This window comes from Physella acuta, unplaced genomic scaffold (genome assembly GCF_028476545.2).
Source record: "Physella acuta isolate Inbredline_101_S28 unplaced genomic scaffold, ASM2847654v3 ptg000008l, whole genome shotgun sequence".
Taxonomy (NCBI): Eukaryota; Metazoa; Mollusca; class Gastropoda; family Physidae; genus Physella; species Physella acuta.
In genome coordinates this window covers 1,793,271-1,808,726 of record NW_026731528.1, presented here as the reverse complement: position 1 = coordinate 1,808,726, position 15,456 = coordinate 1,793,271, and positions in this window count along the sequence as shown.

The following is a 15,456-nucleotide window of genomic DNA, read 5'->3' as shown; positions in this document are numbered from 1 at the left end:
GATGACATACAGATGGAGATGATGGTATATAGTGACCTTACCCTATATATATATATATATATATATATATATATATATATATATATATATATATATATATATATATATGTATATATATATGTATATATATATGTATATATATATATATATATATATATATATATATATATATATATATATAGAGAGAGAGAGAGAGAGAGAGAGAGAGAGAGAGAGAGAGAGAGAGAGAGAGAGTTAGGTTGTTAGCTACATTAGGTACCTTTATATTGGGTCTGATGCACGTATTCTAATAAATTCTATTTTTTTTGATTTAGCCTTTGAAGAACCAAGAACAAAAATGTGTTCTTATTTATTAAGTTAAACGGTAATTAGCCAGACTTTTTGAGTGTTGTTTCGGCATTTGAAAGATTTGTTTGTCAGACAAAAAAAAAATAAAAAAACAAAGGGACCTCCGTGTTCTATATGGGTTGTAAAAACAAATTACTGAGGATTATATACGGAAGAGTTTTCTATTGCTTGTGAACTACTTTTCTTCTTCGTTCTTAATTTGTAATGTTGGTAAAGATTCCCGCCAACACAATTAAGTATACGTGTCAACATGTTGTGCGCCATATAGGCCGTTGACTCCGATTTCAGCTTTCTTTTCTATTTGGCTTTGCTTCGACATCCTTTTGTCCAACCAATATCAAACTACAAGTAATTGTTTGATTTCGGAGTTGTCTCTCTTAGATAAATGGCTGTCCACAGGTAATGAGGTTCATCTGGCCGGGGGTTCGAACACAGGCCTTTTCGGTTCAGCAACCATGAGCTTAATCGACCCGACCACGCCGACCTCCGTCCATCGATCGAATGAGTGTACAAAATGGCAAGCAATCAAAGTGTACAAAATGGCAAGCAATCAAAGTGTACAAAATGGCAAGCAATCAAAGTGTACAAAATGGCCAGCAATTCGATGAGTGTACAAAATGGCCAGCAATTCAATGAGTGTACAAAATGGCCAGCAATCAAAGTGTACAAAATGGCAAGCAATCAAAGTGTACAAAATGGCAAGCAATCAAAGTGTACAAAATGGCCAGCAATTCGATGAGTGTACAAAATGGCCAGCAATTCAATGAGTGTACAAAATGGCCAGCAATCAAAGTGTACAAAATGGCAAGCAATCAAAGTGTACAAAATGGCAAGCACTCAAAGTGTACAAAATGGCCAGCAATTCGATGAGTGTACAAAATGGCCAGCAATCAAAGTGTACAAAATGGCCAGCAATCAGATGAGTGTACTAAATGGCCAGCAATCAGATGAGTGTACTAAATGGCCAGCAATTCAATGAGTGTACAAAATGGCCAGCAATTCGATGAGTGTACAAAATGGCCAGCAATTCGATGAGTGTACAAAATGGCCAGCAATCAAAGTGTACAAAATGGCCAGCAATCAAAGTGTACAAAATGGCCAGCAATCAAAGTGTACAAAATGGCCAGCAATTCGATGAGTGTACAAAGTGGCCAGCAATCGATTGAGTGTACAAAATGGCCAGCAATTCAATGAGTGTACAAAATGGCCAGCAATCAGATGAGTGTACAAAATGGCCAGCAATCAGATGAGTGTACAAAATGGCCAGCAATCAGATGAGTTAACAAAGTGACCCCTCCAGCGTCTGACTGTCCTCCCCCCAGCGGCTCCTGTTGGAATGACTGCGAGCCACGACCTTTAGAAAAAAGATGGTTTAAGCGAGTTTTCCGCCACCGGGGAGTTGGCCATCTCGGAACTAATCCAAGCGAGAAATCAAGGCCAGGTTTCGGACAAACGGCCGGAGGATCGGTCACTGAGTAATCGGTCTGCAGCTCCGGTATCGATCTCCTGTATCGAGATGATGGTTGCTATCTAGCGTTGATTTCAGCCACCAAAAGGAGGGATGTTTGTTTCATCTATATTTGTTTACGGCTTGTGACTTAAAGTACGCTATAAAAACATGACAGTGAATGCTCATCTTTCATTGGTCAGATTCTTGGCAACCTAGTTGTTTCGTAAGTTGAACTTTTGACCCTGACCTCCAACCTTGACCTTGATTTTATGTTGTTTTTTAAGCCATCAGTCATTCCGATTCATACTTTACTTTTGCCTTCCTTTATTTGACTTATCAATATAAAAAGATCACGACCAGTCAATGATATATGGATATGTATCAATGGTTTGTCCTTAATAATGAAGTGGATCTTTATACGATTGTGGTGAGTTTTTATAAACCAAAAAATAATAAATATTGATGTATGTATTTTGCAGCCAATCGCCTTACCGTGCAGGACAATTTTCAACCAATTACATTCCTCTACGTTTGTTTAAAACTATTATCTTCCCTCAATTAACTATAACCATAAACTATAACGCTGAAACTATATCTCGAGGCCATGTTTCTTGTGTCAAGGTAAGCATCAAAAAATAACTTCCAATATTGAATCAAAATACATGAATTTTTAATAGACTGGCTGAAAAATCTGGAGTGCAATTTATCTAGACATTAATGACACTGAAAAGATTATAAAACCAGATGAGACAGAGATTTTAGCGAAGTCTAGTTCCAGACTTCGCGTCTGCTAGTTTTATAAACCGTGAGTGACTCTGGGTTTGTCTAGTACCACACAGAAGATACAATCAATGTGACTAGCTAATGTATCTAACAATTAGCTGCGAACATACAGTTTGGCAATACATTTTGCACTTAAGTGATTTATCTGGCATAAACTGGTGTACTGCTGTCTAGACTTATAATTTTAAGGCAAGTTATATAAGGTGGGGGATAATATATATATATATATATATATATATATATATCAGATATGTTTACATTATGGACATGTACGTATGTGCATGTTCATGTAAATATGTGTGTGATACAACTAACAAAATTACAATATGTACAATAAAACTTTCAACCAATATTTTTAAAAGTTAAATATCTATATTCAGAACATAGCTAATTAAGTTTAAAACTCGCCTTCCTTCTTGTAAATAAAAAAAAAAGAATATTATTTTAATTAGAAAATCTCGTAGGATATTTTTTTTTATTTAAGTTTTGTGGCACCAGTTTTTTTTATGAATTCCTTTAATTAGAAGATCCATGCTAAAATAGGCTGGTGATGGAGTCGTCGCGTCTAATTAATCTGTGCAACTCCTGCTTGCAGATGGCGTTTTGTTCTAGTTTATTGTTGTGGCTTTTGCTCAGGATGACGTCATAATGATTGTCAGGTGACAAGTACGTGTCGACGTCATACACACCGTCACGGGATCTGGTTGCTATAGGTAGTGGGTGGAGTCATACATCACATCACGTGATCTGGTTGCTATAGGTAGTGGGAGGAGTCATACATCACATCACGTGATCTGGTTGCTATAGGTAGTGGGTGGAGTCATACATCACATCACGTGATCTTGTTGCTATTAGTAGTTGGAGAAGTCATACATCACATCACGTGATCTGGTTGCTATAGGTTGTTTGGAGTCATACATCACATCACGTGATCTGGTTGCTATTAGTAGTTGGAGAAGTCATACATCACATCACGTGATCTGGTTGCTATAGGTTGTTTGGAGTCATACATCACATCACGTGATCTGGTTGCTATAGGTAGTGGGTGGAGTCATACATCACATCACGTGATCTGGTTGCTATAGGTAGTGGGTGGAGTCATACATCACATCACGTGATCTGGTTGCTATAGGTAGTGGGTGGAGTCATACATCACATCACGTGATCTGGTTGCTATAGGTAGTGGGTGGAGTCATACATCACATCACGTGATCTGGTTGCTATAGGTAGTGGGTGGAGTCATACATCACATCACGTGACCTGGTTGCTATAGGTAGTGGGTGGAGTCATACATCACATCGAGTGATCTGGTTGCTATAGGTAGTGGGTGGAGTCATACATCCCATCACGTGATCTGGTTGCTATAGGTAGTGGGTGGAGTCATACATCATATCACTTGATCACGTAAAATACCTTCGGTCCAACAATTTTCTTTTGTTCTTGGTGCACTAACTATCTATCGACTTTATGAACTATACGAAACCTTATCGATATAAATTGTATCACTGCGGCACAAAAATACGATTTAAAATCTGGCACAATACAAAATTTAGGTCCGTGGAAAAAAAGCTTCAGATATATGTCTCTACAGTTAACGAACAGGACAACAGGTAATGGACAGCACTGCAACTATTCAATAAAACAAATAATAAAACCTGAGACCATTTGTCCTGAGACCATTTGTCCTGAGATCATTTGTCCTGAGATCATTTGTCCTGAGATCATTTGTCCTGAGATCATTTGTCGCGGAACCGTTGTTCTTCCTTGTTTTCAGCGCATGTATTTTTTTTCTGCTTTTTTTCGCCTCAGACACGTAATTTACAGCGTCAGTTTGCCTTGTATGTTCGCTTTAGTATTACAGTTTTCATCATCGGCTTGTGTGGGAACTGATACAGATTTACATTAGTAATTTTTCTTTCTTACTTGTAGCCTACTTTCATTCATTTAAGATGGTTTACTTACACATGGATCTAATACAAAACGTCTAAAAAAATGTAAAAATATTTTTAAAAAAAAAATTCAGCACATGTAATTTTTTTTTTTTTTATTTTTTTTTAGCACATGTAAAAGCTCAAACATAACATTAAGACCGGAAGAAAGAGATAAAGCTTCAATATGACATTATGGCTAATGATAAGACGACAGCTTAAATATAACATTATGGCTAGCAGATTACAAAATATTACATTAATTAAGACCAGTGGACATAAAGACAGCCACAAACAGCTTTAGAACTATGTACACGCATGACTTTCGTCTAATGGACGCTGGTATAGAAGTAGCGGATGAATCTTTACAGTTGAGCACTGACTGTCCATTAGTGTTTGGCGCCACATACTTGTTATCTCCCTTAAGCAAACATAGCCGTCAGTCATTATTTCCCTTGGGTTAAGAATTGTGTCAATTGAGGCTTGAATCATAATTAAACACTTTCAAAGTTGTATTCACTTATGATATACGTATTAATGTGTAAACATAATTATCATTCAATATTATGTGTTTGCATTTTATATACTGTATATATATATATATATATATATATATATATATATATATATATATATATATATATATATATATATATCACATACATTATATATATATATATATATATATATATATATATATATATATATATATATATATATATATACAAAAACAATCTAGGTCATATAAACATAATGCCCAACACCATATGCAGCATTTTGTGTTCACATACAGCTTACATCGTACAGAATAATCGTATGCATTTAAGAAAATCATCCTCATGCATAAAAACAACATCAAATCCATACCCAAATGCCTTTTTCCTCATTTCAAACAAATCATCTTTTATTCTTGTGTCTCCACTACCCTTCTATCTCTCATCTTCTGCCTCCCCCCCCCCCCCCCCCCCACACACCCTCACTTTACCCAGCTGTCACTGCGGCACAAGTAAGCTTGCATAAATCATAACTTAATATCCGGAGATTGTTTGATGCCCCTAATCCGGCTCTAGCGCCGCGTGAACCGCCGGAGCCTGAAATTGTACAGCCCGGCTTAAGATCTCTGGAATTATGGGAAGTGCTGACGGGGAGACAATCAAGAAATTGTTTTAATGTCAAGGTCGCTGTGTGCAGAAAACTGGGAACAGGGCATTTCCCCCCTGTCAATTACCCCCCGGATATTCCCCCCCGACATTACCCCCCAGAGTAATTACCCCCCCCCCCTGTCAATTACCCCCCTGTCAATTACCCCCCGCCCAGTAGGACATTACCCCCCCCCCCCAGACAGGGTTAGAGTTAGGGTTAGGGCTAGGTTTAGGGTTAGGTTTAGGGCTAGGGCTAGGGCTAGGGTTAGGGTTAGGGTTAGGGTTAGGTTTAGGGCTAAGGCTAGGGCTAGGGCTAGGGCTAGGGTTACGGTTAGGGTTAGGGTTAGGGTTAGGGTTAGGGTTAGGGTTAAGCTAGGGCTAGGGCTAGGGTTAGTATTAGTATTAGGATTAGGATTAGGGTTAGGGTTAGAGTTAGGGTTAGGGTTAGGGTTAGGGTTAGGGTTAGGGCTAGGGTTAGGGTTAGGGTTAGTATTAGTATTAGGATTAGGATTAGGATTAGGATTAGGGTTAGGGTTAGGGTTAGGGTTAGGGTTATGGTTAGGGTTAGGGTTAGGGTTAGGGTTAGGGTTAGGGTTAGGGTTAGGGCTAGGGTTAGGGCTAGGGTTAGGGTTAGGGTTAGGGCTAGTGTTAGGGTTAGGGTTGTGTCTAGCTTTGGTTTTGGTTTTGTTTGAAGTTTTAGGCTAAGGTGGATGCTTAGGTTTTGGTCTTTTTCTTTTCTTAAGGTTTGGATTAAAGTAGTATATAGGTATAAAATTCTAGTTAGAGTTAGGATTTTAACTTGAGAGGGGGGGGGGGGGGGGGTAATTCCCCCGGGGGGGGGGGGTAATTGACAGGGGGGTAATTGACAGGGGGGGTAATTGCTCCGGGGGTAAATACGGGGGGGGGGAAATGTCCGGGGGGAAATATCCAGGGGGGTAATGTCCTGTAGCCAGAAAACTAATGTTCAAATTCTTCACGATGATCGTTAGGCCTTCTTGTAACAATTTGCTGGTGGCTGACATTGAAATCACAAGTTGGACTTTTAGGCTATATGACTGCTAAAGTTTATATTAAAAATTATTACCAAACTCGTATCATACACAAATCTGTATTTGCAAGCTACAAGCACCCACACACACACATTTCCACACACAATTGTGTACCCCACACAAATCACTGCCCACTATAGTTTACCACACAACAGTAATACCCACAATTTTGTACTAAGCACAAACCACTACCCACAATTCTGTAACACACACACACTACTCCCACAACTGTTTACCACACACAACCCACAATTTGGTACCACATACTAAGCACTACCATCAACTCTGTACTATGCAAACCTGCTACCCACAATTCTATACCACACACAACCTACTACCCACTATGTTGTACCAAACACCAACCACAATTCTTTACCACACACAACTCACAATGTTGAACTAATCACCGACCTCAATTTTGTACCACACACAAACCAACGGCCACACAACTATAATTAAAAATGGCGGCCTTACTGCGGAACTACAAAAAGAAAACCGGATGTTTCCAACCCAGCCAGAATTCTAGTATCGGAGATAATGGGATGAGGGTGGAGGAAGGGGCAGTCTAGGCTCACGCTGGGTGGGGGTGGGGTGAGGAGGCCGGGGGGGGGACAACACAGGAAGAGGAAGAGGAATTCGAACCTGGTCGGAACTGTAAAGTTTTTTTTCTACCAGGAATAAAAGAAAACACTGACAAATTGTTTAAATCCTTTTAGACCCAACAAAGGGAGATCATTCTGAACACGACCGACTACTCCGTGTAGCACCCGCTCGCCTGTTCACAGAACGATCACGCAGTCCTGCAATAATTTAACTACATTAATTTTATTTCATTTGTAGGTTAATGATGACATATAAGCTCTGTAAATCGCCAAAAGCAACAAAAAAAAAAAAATAGGTTTACGTATTTCGTGTTGCATTAAGTCGGTGTGTGGAGGGTAGGTGTGGGGTGAAATAAAATCTTGCCGGAAATACAAGGCAACCAGATGATGGGGACCAGACTGCGCATGCGCCTGCGTGCCAAAGATTTTTTGCTTGAATGAAAGATCGGCGTGGTTCTAAAACGATCAAAAGATTGTAAACCGTGATGGCTGCCCAATCATTACGTCACGTGCTAATTAAATCAATCTTTAACTGATCTTTTACAGCGCTCGTTAAGATAGTGTTTCCATAGTTCAAAGGGACTGGGTGGATGGGGGTGGATGGGGGTGGTTGGGGTGGATGGGGGTGGATGCGGTGTATGGGAATAGATGGTGTGGATGGTGGTGGAAGAGGGTGGAGGGGGTAGATGCGGTTGATGGGGGTGGATGCGGTTGATGGTGGTGGATGGGGGTGGATGGGGGTGATGGGGTGGATGCGGTTTATGGGGGTAGATGGTGTGGATGGGGTGGAGGGGGGGTGGAGGGGGTTAAAGCAGCCAGTCGGTGGAGCATTAGGTGAACATTTACAATAGCTGAATATTTACATTAAGGGAATATTAATTTACAGTAGTTGAATAGTAGTGAACCAGCCACGCCAACCATACAGCAGCCCATAAAGTCCAACCCGTGAACCAGCTGCGCCAACCATACAGCAGCCCATAAAGTCCAACCCGTGAACCTGCTGTGCCAACCATACAGCATCCCATAAAGTCCAACCCGTGAACCAGCTGCGCCAACCATACAGCAGCCCATAAAGTCCAACCCGTGAACCAGCTACGCCAACCATACAGCAGCCCATAAAGTCCAACCCGTGAACCAGCCACGCCAACCATACAGTAGCCCATAAAATCCAACCCGTGAACCAGCTGCGCCAACCATACAGCAGCCCATAAAGTCCAACCCGTGAACCAGCCGCCCAACCATACAGCATCCCATAAAGTCCAACCCGTAACCCAGCCACGCCAACCATACAGCATCCCAAAGTCCAACCCGGCAATCACGTGACAAACGTCACACCCAATCGAGGCTAAAAACGGGCACAGAGCCGAGGTTCAAAGCTGTGTGTTTACCTTTGATTAGCAAAGGTCAGCGTAATTTCGGGTCAGTGTAATTTCGGGTCAGCGTAATTTCGGGTCAGCGTAATTTCGGGTCAGTGTAATTTCGGGGTCAGTTTAGATTCAGGGGGCCGATGTACTTTCAGGGTTCATTGTAACTTCAAGGGTCAATTTAATTTCAGAGACCATTGTAATTTCAAAAGCTGGTGTAATTGTACAAGTCCAAGGCCAATAAAATCGTTGTGGTCATAATTATATCGGAGGTTAATGTAGCAACATAGGTTAAGGAAGTTTAAAACCATCAAATATTAGCTGATTTTTTTCAATGACATAACATTACATGCACCCCCTCCCCAAACAATGAAACTAGTGCCAACAGACGGAGATGACCCCCCCCCCCCCCCCAAAGAGCTTTCATTTGACCCAACCCATGCTGGTTTCTGTCCTCACCTTGATCACAGAACCTGGTGTTTTTTGAGCTCAGTAAATCATAGGGGGAGCTTGTAAATTGTGCTGGCACATTCCGGAAGTGGTACTGTTTTCAGGGTGTAACGTTTTCATTGGGTGCTTTCTCTTGATCACGTGATTAAAAACTAGAACCCCAGAATTTACCACACGCACATGTAGTACCAACTCATGAACGAACTCTGGAATAGCCTGGGACATCATACAAATAAAAAGTTAATTAAAAAGTACGAAGTTCAAAAGTGCAGACATACACGATTTTTTTTTGTGTGGTGATCGACTACGTCAAATATTTTTTCTCAAACAACAAGCGACTGTGTTTTTATTATTATTTTTTCTTTCCGTTATCTGGACTGCACGTTTGCTGCGCCTTTCATGGCGTATTCTGGAGGCCGAGATATACACACATGTCTAAGGTCATGTCATGTTATTCAGCTGTGTTTAACACATAAATATACAATTAATAGAATTTTACATATAAACATTCAATTAATAGAATTTAATACAAAAATATTCAATAAACAGAATTATTTTAAGACTTCCAACATTACGAATAAGAACGAATAAGTTGTCCAAATCTCTACATACATACATACCATGTATATAATATATATATATATATATATATATATATATATATATATATATATATATATATATATATATATATATATATATATATATATAATCTATTTACTGGCCTTTTTTCTCAATCCTGGATCGCCCTGACGCCCACTAGACACTAAGCCCCAATGACGTGACATCTAAAGTGACATCTGAATGACAAAAAGCCTCCTCTAACGTCGTCCTTTATAAAGCGGTCCCTAATGACGTGTGTATGGGGGACCCCCAGCTCCTAGCGCCAGACTGACAAACCTCCCCCACACCCCACGGGACGGCCCCACCCCCCGTCTGTTAACAAGATCCCGGGATAAATTTATTTAGGCCCGGACCATCCCATAATTTCTCGCGGCCAACTGTGGATGACCCGGATCGGATGATATCAGATATTGATGGAGCCGCTAATGGGAGCCACAAAATGTCGAGTTTTATATCTCTGTGAAAGAGTCGTCGTGTCGGAGTGATCTGTCGTGTCGTGGTGCTCTGGAGGTTGTCGCTGAGGTGGGTGGTTGAAATACGGATCACATCACCGTCTGATTAAAATATGATATTAGCCCAGTCATTAGGTTTTGATCTTAATTATTTAGCACGCGTGTTTTGATGTTGAGTACATTATATTTTAAATTTTAATGCTAAGAAGATTGTTGGAGATCTAGTTGGGAGTTCGTTAGAAGTTATCGATTGCACATTGCTTCTTTTTTTTTCATTGGCTGCACTTTAACGATTTATTCAGAGTTGAAATCCAAAGTTTTATTTTGTCAGTGCCAACGTTTTTCGATTGTAATTTTTTCGAATGTTGTAATTGGCGAGATTGGTTTTTTTCATTTTTTTTTTTTTTGTTTCATGGTGTCTCATTTTTTTGGTTGTTCATCTAAAAATTGTTACTGGTTATATGCTGGTTTTGGTTAAATACAACCATGCAGGTAGATATTTATGGATGTGGATATTTGTGAAGTTGGATATTTGTGGAGGTGGATATTTGAGGATGTGGATATGTGAGTTGGATTTTTGTGGAAGTGGATATTTAAGAAGATGGATATTTAAGGATGTGAATATATGAGGCGGATATTTGTGGAGAAGGACCAAATATGAACATGGACATTTGTAGAGACCTTGGTTACAATCAAGCCCCCCCCCCACCCTTCCCCCTCTCATTTTCCCCGACATCACAATTCCCTAAAAACGAGTTAATTTTGCAGTAACGTTAAGTACTTGGCTTACCTAGGATTACTTAGTCTCCTGCCAGTTTATTATTTAAACTGCCTTCATATAAAACTTACTCTGTAACTTTAACTGCCTGTGAATTCAAACCTGTTCTTCCTCCATACCTGCGCACCCCCCCCCCCCCCCGCTCATCAAAACTACACGTCCACCTGCCTCTCCTCATTGCTCGTTTAACATTTAACAAAAGTGCATGTACAAATCTGCTGGTAGATGTCTTACGGTTGACACCACGACACATACAATCAATTCGTGGCGCCTGTACATTTTGCCTGGGTGTGTTTCAACGTTGAAATAATATACCACGAGACATTTCGTGCGAGCTATTCTAAATTTAGTCGCATCGATTTCTCTAGCTACTGTTGTTGGAAACATGATATTTCATGACAAATGGAGTAGTGGGTGGGGGGATTGAATAGCCGGAGAGAGGCGTAAAGTTAGAATTGTTGTTGTGTTAGATGTGTCTTCATATTGTATGTGGTTTTATGGTGGGTATGGATGTCATGGTGGGTGGGGTTGTCATGTTGGATGTGGTTGGCATTGTGGATGTGGTGGGTGTGGTTGGCATGGTGGATGTTGTTTTCATTGTGGGTGTTGTTTTCATGGTGGGTGTGGTTGTCATGGTGGGTGTTGTTTTCATGGTGGGTGTGGTTGTCATGGTGGGTGTTGTTTTCATGGTGGGTGTGGTTGTCATGGTGGGTGTTGTTGTCATTTGGGTGTGGTTATCATGGTGGGTGTGGTTGTCATGGTGGGTGTGGTTATCATGGTGGGTGTTGTTGTCATGGTGAGTGTTGTTTTCATTGTGGGTGTTGTTTTCATGGTGGGTGTGGTTGTCATGGTGGGTGTTGTTGTCATTTGGGTGTGGTTATCATGGTGGGTGTGGTTGTCATGGTGGGTGTTGTTGTCATTTGGGTGTGGTTATCATGGTGGGTGTGGTTGTCATGGTGAGTGTTGTTTTCATTGTGGGTGTTGTTTTCATGGTGGGTGTGGTTGTCATGGTGGGTGTTGTTGTCATTTGGGTGTGGTTATCATGGTGGGTGTGGTTGTCATGGTGGGTGTGGTTATCATGGTGGGTGTTGTTTTCATGGTGGGTGTTGTTGTCATGGTGGGTGTGCTTGTTATGTAACTGGTTGTGATGTTGCGTGTTGGACGCTGGGCTTAGTTTTAAATGTTGGATGTTAGATGTTGTTTATACCATTGCTATGTTAGTAGGTTCAGTAACATGGTCACACTACTTGGTTATCTCTGTTGGTAGGTTGGCTGCATTATGTAAGTAGGTTTAGTAAGGTGTAGTTAGGTTAAGTTCGTATGAGAACTTCTCTCCAAAGTATATGTTTTTATATGGCTTGTTTTGAGTTACAGCTATATGTAAAACATTTTTATTTATAATTTTCATGTGAAGCTTAGCAGGAAGAGTGGAATGGGGGGGGGGGGGGGGGGGGGTGAGCAGTGTAAACTAATTAGCCAAATTTTCCTCAAGGTTGAAATTGTGTAAACCTTAATTAATCACGCACACCCGCTGATTACTTCAGTGGAAACACGAACCCCAAATCTTCTGTTGCCAGCGCTTTCTTTATTTTTTTTTCTGCTACACGAAGCTCAAATCACTCAACAGACTTGCCATATTGGCAGCTAAAATTTCTTTTTTTTAACCGTTGGAAAAAAAAAATTTCTAGTTTTAACCAATTATGAAAATTTCAAAACCTAAGAGCTGCCAATATCGATTTTTTGAAATACTTAGTATTTTATTTCGGTGTATAGCTACATCGGCCAAAATAACCTTTAATTTTCAGTTGCCGCAACGTTGAGCCATACTACAAGCGAGCAATTTACAAATTTGCTCGGATATTTCCCACTTGATATGTTTATTTAACTTGTATTTCGCTCGAATATAAACATTTCATCTCAAGGGCGTTAACTCGTGCAGGCACACGAAGGTGTTTACAAACACTCTTAGCCAATTGGTTATTCGCGGGTAAAAAGATTAGCGCAGAATGGATTATTGTATTAGCTGCAAGTTACACAAAGATCTTAAATATACATGTTCAAAAATATATGAGCTTCCAGGGAAACATAACAACATAACGCTGGTCATCTAGAGGAAAAGGCAGGAGGCGTGGAAGTCTTTTTTTTTTTTTTTAATTTGCCGTAAATGGGTTTATTTTGTTGTTGTTGTTATGTGGAGGGGAGGGTGGGGATAGGAGCTTATCAGTATTTTTAACTTTAAGGAGTTGTAACATACAGAAACATCAGAGTTATATTCCTTTAGCTAGAAACATCAGAATTACGTTCCCTAAGCTAAAACATAAGAGTTACGTTCCCTAAGCTAGAAACATCAGAGTTACGTTCCCTAAGCTAGAATAATCAGAGTTACGTTCCCTAAGCTAGAAACATTAGAGTTGCGTTCCCTAAGCTAAAAACATGAGAGTTACGTTCCCTAAGCTAAAAACATGAGAGTTACGAACCCTTGGCTAAAACCGTGAACTGGGTGAACCGTGAAATTTGTTTATCCAAACCATAAGTCTAAAAATAGGGTTTTCATATTTTGTTTTAAAACTGTATTTATCTTTATATACACGAGTTCATCGGCGCAATGACGTCGGTAGGTTGATAAGGCGAGAGCGGAGATCACAGAGAGACTCAGAGGAAATAAGTTACGAAAGTATGGTGTGATGTGAAATGGAGAGATGTGGAAAATACTGCGAGCAGGGTTTCTTTCAGGCAATTTTCTCATTGGCGGTGGATGCACTTGATCTTCCAGGGTGGGGCACTTGATCTTCCAGGGTGGGGCATTTGATTTTCCAGGGTGGGGCATTTGATTTTCCGAAGTTGGAAAATCCATGGAGGGGGGGGTGTACTTAAAATACCGCGGGTTGGAGTGGACACTGGGTAAAGTATATATTTTTTATATGGGTTGTTGTTTTTTTATATACTTTGTAACAGGAAGGAGTTCGTGCATCTCTCACCCTCCCCCCCCCCCCCCCCACATACACACCCTCCCCCCACACACACACCAGAGTTTCTTCCAGGTATATATAATTTATATAGAAAATATATACTTTTTACAGTGTCCGTTCCTCCCCCCCCCCCCCCGAAGAAAGTCTACCGCCCCCCCCCCGAAAATTTCAAGTGCCCCCCCCCCCCCGGAGAAAAAAGTCTGGAAGAAACACTGACACACACCCTCAGAGAAATGCTTGAATGAAACGGTTATGGGGAGATATGGAAAATATGTGGAAATTAGAAAACTTTAAGGCGAAAATGTTTTTATTGGAATATAGTGGAAAATTGTAAGAAATTGAAAGTATGGGAAAATAAGGAATGCAGGGAGGTGGTAAGTATTGGGAGATATGGATATTCTCCGGAAATATGGGAAGTGGAGGAGAAATGGAAATTACTGGGAGATGGGAAAACTGAGGAGAAGTTTGAGAGGTGTTAAGATATGGGGAGAAATGGAAAGTTTGTTGGATATAAAAAAATCTTGGGTTATTTAAAAATTACACGAGCTATAAGGAGCTATAAAACGTAAGAAGGTTATGATGTGCAAAAGTTTATGTGTATATGTGTGTGAGGCAACAGAAAAAGTATGGGGAAATACCTGGGTATAGGGAGAAACGCAAAGCACGTGATATGACGCAATGGCCGCGCGTGTCAAGTAAAGGGTACACCGTTTGTTTACGTCTGCGCTCTAAAATCATAAACTACCACACGTCCTTGGATTTGAGCAGATCTCACCACATCTCCGTCGGAGAGGGCAATCGGATCCCAACAACACTACTCGTGCCGTCTGCAACATTCGGCGGCTCCATCGGTTTAAAAGAACATGTCACTTTCTATATTGAGCCTTGCGGTATAGAAAAAACAAACAACTCCGTTTTTTTTTTTTTTTTGCTGTGTGATATTTTTTTATTCCGAAAAAATAAACGGGATCATGTCTTCTGCTTAATATGTTAACGTTATTTATTTGGGATAATTGTATCGTTATAGTTTGGAGTTATTAGGGGCATTGTTGAGACATTGGGTTAACACGGTTTGTTCCCCTTGCTGTCTGGTTACCTGCGCCTTGTTTCTAATCGGGCTTCTCTTTTATTTGGTTGAGGGAAAATTGGAGTTACCGGCCTTTGTTGTTTGTTGCTCTTTTTTTATAACCAAGTTCTTTCTTTTATTGATTTTACTCGAGGGCTAAATTCTCTCATCTCTCTCTATTTATCTCTCTCTTTCTCTCTCTCTCTCTTTCTCTCTTCCTTTCTCACTTTCTCTCTCGCCCAGTCTCCCTCACACTTGAACATCCTGTTTTCTGTTTTCTCTACTCTATCATCACTTCCTTTTCAAAATTCTTTTTTTCTAATTACTTTAATAATCCTTTTATCATGTTGTAAAGTACACCACCCCAATCTCTCCTCATAATGAAACTTTCTATCTGTTTTCTCCACAACTATCACTCACCATATCCCTTCTCTACCTCTACCTCACCCCC